The sequence below is a fragment of the Amblyomma maculatum genome, chromosome 6 (assembly GCF_055883805.1).
Source record: "Amblyomma maculatum isolate TAMU_Amacu chromosome 6, ASM5588380v1, whole genome shotgun sequence".
NCBI lineage: Eukaryota > Metazoa > Arthropoda > Arachnida > Ixodida > Ixodidae > Amblyomma > Amblyomma maculatum.
In genome coordinates this window covers 171,904,416-171,909,708 of record NC_139349.1, presented here as the reverse complement: position 1 = coordinate 171,909,708, position 5,293 = coordinate 171,904,416, and positions in this window count along the sequence as shown.

Genomic DNA, 5,293 nt, shown 5'->3' with positions numbered 1-5,293 from the left:
TTTTCCGCCGTGCCGGACTTCAACTGAACTCAAAGAAGTGCAGTTTTGGTCGCCGCGAACTTAAAGTGCTTGGCCATTTGGTGAATGCCACCGGCGTGCAACCCGATCCCGACAAAGTTCGCGCTGTCAGTGCGTTTCCATGTCCCCGTTCACCCCGTGATGTCCGCAGCTTTATAGGACTGTGTTCTTATTTTCGCCGGTTCGTCCCAAACTTTGCCGCTGTTGCTCGTCCTCTCACCAATCTGCTGAAGAAAGGCGTTCCTTTCTCATGGGGACCAGAACAGGCTAACGCATTCTCCACCCTCATCGCTATTCTCACCAATCCTCCTGTGTTGGCCCATTTCAACCCGTCTGCCCCGACGGAACTTCGCACCGACGCCAGTGGCCACGGGATTGGTGCCATTCTTGCACAGCGACAACGCGGCCAACATTGCGTTATTGCCTACGCCAGCCGTCTCCTGTCATCAGCAGAACAGAACTATTCTATTACAGAACGGGAGTGCCTGGCTCTCGTTTGGGCCGTTGGAAAATTCAGACCCTATTTGTTTGGCCGACCCTTCACTGTAATTACCGATCACCACGCCTTATGTTGGCTCTCTTCCCTGAAGGATCCTGCTGGCCGCCTCAGCCGCTGGGCACTGCGCTTGCAGGAGTATACCTTTTCCGTTGTATACAAATCCGGTCGGCTTCACCAGGATGCAGACTGTCTGTCCCGTTATCCCGTCGATCCCCCTTCCTCTACTGACCATGAGTCGGACCCCTGGGTCTTCTCTATATCGGACTTTTCCCACATAGCCGACGAACAGCGGTTGGACCCAACCCTCAGTTCTCTTATCGACCGCCTCCGCACACACAGCCGTGACTCTTCCCTCGCCCTGTTCTTCCTTCATGGGAATACGCTATACCGCCGCAACATGCGACCTGATGGTGCTGAGCACTTGCTGGTCGTTCCCCAACACCTACGCTCCGCCGTTCTCGAACAAATGCACGACGCTCCTACAGCTGGTTATCTTGGCCTCTCACGCACATACGACCGCGTGCGCCGGCGTTTCTTCTGGCCTGGACTCTACCGCTCTGTCCAACGTTATGTAGCCGCTTGCGACCTCTGTCAACGCCGGAAGAAACCCCCTGTGCTACCACCTGGACACCTGCAGCCGATTGCTATCCCGACTGAGCCATTTTCTCGTGTTGGCCTTGACCTCCTAGGGCCCTTCCCCGAGTCCTTGTCGGGAAACAAATGGATCGCTGTGGCCACCGATTATGCCACGCGGTACGTGATCACTCGCGCCATTCCAACCAGCTGCGCCACAGACGTTGCTGACTTCCTTTTGTACGACGTCATACTACACCATGGTGCTCCCCGTCAACTCCTTACCGACCGTGGCCGCTGTTTCCTTTCCCGAGTTGTTGAGGAAATACTTCGTTCTTGCTCCGTTCGGCACAAGTTCACCACTGCGTATCACCCTCAGACGAACGGCCTTACGGAGCGTCTTAACCGCACACTCACCGACATGCTCGCAATGTACGTATCCGACAGTCATCGCGACTGGGATATTAGTCTGCCATTTGTCACCTTTGCATATAACTCTTCGCGTCATGACACTGCTGGGTACTCTCCATTCTATCTTCTCTTTGGAAGAGACCCCTTACTGCCCTTCGACACTTTGCTCTCCGCCGCTAGCCCCGTCACAACCTATGCCTGCGATACCATCGCCCGAGCCGACGCTGCTCGCCAGATTGCTCGTCAGAATCTCACCATCTCTCAAGAAACTCAAAAACGCCGCTACGACGCTCACCACCGCGATGTGCACTACCCTCCCGGATCTCTGGTGTTGCTCTGGCTTCCGTGCCGTCGTGTGGGGTTGTGTCAAAAACTTCTGCCCCACTACACAGGTCCTTACCGTGTACTACGCCCAGTGACCGACGTTACCTATGAGATTTCACCGCTCCACCCAAAGTCACCGACTGCTACACCCACTTCCGAAATCGTACATGTCGCCCGCCTAAAGCCATATTACTCTCACTCCACATCGCACGCCTAATACGCACCGGGACGTTGCCTTTTGCCGAGGGGGGTAGTGTTACCTGGAAACGCGGTACCAAAGTGATGTGCTCACTGACGAAGACGACGACGACGACAAAGCGTCGAGAAAGAGGACGGCGCTCACAGAGACACTGCACGGCTACTGAAGTCTCAGCGCCGAGTTCAGCCCATCGCAGTGCTGTTACATTAAGTGCATCCCCGTAACAATATTTACCACTGCATGCCATGATATGTCCAATAAAGGCAAGTGGTCACCCCACGGGCAATATCGGCAACTGAATTGAAGATGCATACAATGTTGGCAAGCCACTAAGACTGGCGAGATGATATTGACCAATGATTGCCAAGCTATATTCAATGTCGACAAGCCATATATACTGCCAGGAAAATGTACCAATCTATGCCATGATTCGCGAATTATAGGCAAGATGTTGCCTATGGCCGGGTAATATTGGCCATCGTATACAATGTTGTGTATACAATGTTGGCAAGTAATTATATACACAAGATCAGTGTTGCCCATTGATAGCCCAGAATGCGAATCATGGGGGAACATATAAATCACTGGTCCAAGAGTGGTCAATGTTATCGCATGGCTGTACTATTTTTGGTAGGGCATTGGTAACACCTGGCCACTGGCGGACCAGACGTCGCCAATCAATTTCCAATATTGGGCCAGTCACATGTGCTACCTGTTAAAAAAAAACGTCTTGAAAAGTATCCAGAAGATCGAATATCGTGAGAAGAGGCCCATTGCTCAATGCATGCTAGCATTTCGGAAGCACTTTTCTCAGAAATATTTGAAAATCAGCCATTTTGTGGGTGTCTCGCCATCGTTCCTTTGTGCGGTGCTGCTTATAGCTGTTCTGTCAGCGTACTTTAAGCTGCATGCCACATTGACAGATGGTTTCGCAAATCTCGTTTCGTGTTGGATGCCATATTTTCCCGTGGCTGCTGTTTCCCACAATGTTTGCCTCAGCTTAACGATAACGAAAGCCAAATGCCATCATCATCATCAGCCTGACTATACCCACTGCAGGGCGAAGGCCTCTCCCATTTTTCTCTAATTAACCCGGTTCTGTGCTAGCTGCATCCACTTGACCCCTGCGAACATAACCTCATCGGCCCACCTAATAATTTTCTGCCGCCCCCTGCTACGGTTTCCTTCCCTTGGAACCCAGTTTGTTACCCTAAGCGGCCATCGGCTATCCTCTCCTCGCACTACATGTCCTGCCCATGCCCATTTCTTCTTCTTAATTTCCACTAGAATGTCAGTAACTTGAGTTATTTCTCTGACCCATTCTGCACGCTTCCTACCTCTTAATGTTACCGCTACCATTTTTCGTTCCATAGCTCTCTGCATTGCCCTCAAGCAAAGTAGATCCCTTTTCATTAGCCTCCACGTTTCAGCCCCATAGGTGAATACAGGTAAGATGCAACTGTTGTATACTTTCCTCTTGAGCGATATCGGTAAGCTGCTAGTCATAATCTGTGAGTGCTTGCCAAATGGGCTCCATCCCAGTCTTATTCTTCTTGTTATTTCCTTTTCATGGTTCGGATCTGCGGTTAATACTTGTTTTAAGTAGACATATTCGCCTACTACTTCCAGTGGTTCACCACCTAACGTAAACTGCTGCTCCTTCCCGAGGCTGTTGATCATTACCTTAGTTTTCTGCATATTAATTTCCAAGCCTACCTTTCTACTCTTCTTGTCTGTCCAGCCAAATGTAATCCCTAATTAATACACAGCCTGTAGAGCTGGCGCGGATTCACTTTCGTTGGGTGATTTAGAAGCCAGCTTTTTTCCTATACGCGTTGTAGGGTAAAAAATACAACTCCGTCTTTTGGTTAATCCACCCAGTTAAACTTCCCGCCGCAACGTTATTGTTTCTATACTCCGACACTTCCTCGGGGCTCAGTCACGTGTTCGGCACCAAAAGGGAGCCACATCGGGCAAGGCTTGATGCTGCCAGCACAGCGCTGTCAGCTGGGAGTGCCTCCGGGGACTCTTTACGGCGACCCGACAGCGACGCTCCCTCGTGGAGTTGGCGCAGTTGGGAAATAAGACACGCGAGGCCACCACAGCGCGGGCGCCGAAATGAAAACAGAGCGTTCATATTTCACGCGATCATTAGCGTAGAGTGGTAGCGCGCGCTCTCGCAGTATGCGCAGTGGGTATACTACCGAGCTGCGCCTTTGCATTTCCTCCTCTCCTGCTCCTACGAAGAGCAGCGGCGCTGCGACGGAATCCACTGAGGGAAACTGCTTCCGCTGCTGACTGCTCTTTTAGCGGCGTTTTTATTTCTGCATCACTGCACACGGCCACTATTGCATGCTAATTTGCAAGCTAGAGAAAGAGAAGAACAAAGGACGTAAAAGAGACCACAGCTTTTATTTGTAATGTTTTGTGTGGGTTGTCTTGTATGTAAAAAATGCGCGGTTTTCAGAACGTCGAGGACGAATCTTGTTGGCATGTGATGAGTTGGCGTCATTAAACCTATGCGTGTAAATAATGAGCCAAAAACACGAACATGGGCTTGGGCTCTCGTCAAAACTCACTGACATACATTCTGAACCCTCCGGTAACTCTGTAGCGCAAAGCTACATCAAGGTGAAGGTAATGGCACTCCATGGGCATTTTTTTCTACTCCCTTTTAGGGCTAAGCATGTACTCGATCGTAACAGCGTTCAGAGAGTCGCATTAACAGGGGAAATTGGACTCGCCTTACATAGACGGTGGTAACTGACGACTGCGGCAATAACCAGATATAGCATATCGTTTCACACATACAAAACGGGCACAAGTTTCACGTGAACTGTACACCAATTTGTGTTGTGTCGTCATTGGCCGTCGTGGCTCAGCGGGGCATACCCTGTGCTCCTGGTCACGTCCGGGAAGGAACCGCTTGGCTGCTTCCACGAGAGATAAGGAGTGAGGCGATGGCGCGGTAGCGGGTCCCTGTTGCCAGGCGTCACTCTGGGGACAGCCAAGGTAGAAAGCTTTTAGAAGCAGTATATAGTGAGGACAGCCAGGTAGTTTATCTAACAACGTCGTCTTAAGCTGTGAACACGAATAATCATATAATTGAGCAAGAAAAAAATTAGTTATGGTTAACCGTCGCCGTAACCCTCTTGTTTTTCCTTACGTAATCTCTGAAGTTCCCGTACAGCTAGTTCCATCATATAAGTATTTAGGCATAACAATTTGTAGCGATCTTTCTTGGAGTATGCATGTTATTAACATAATAT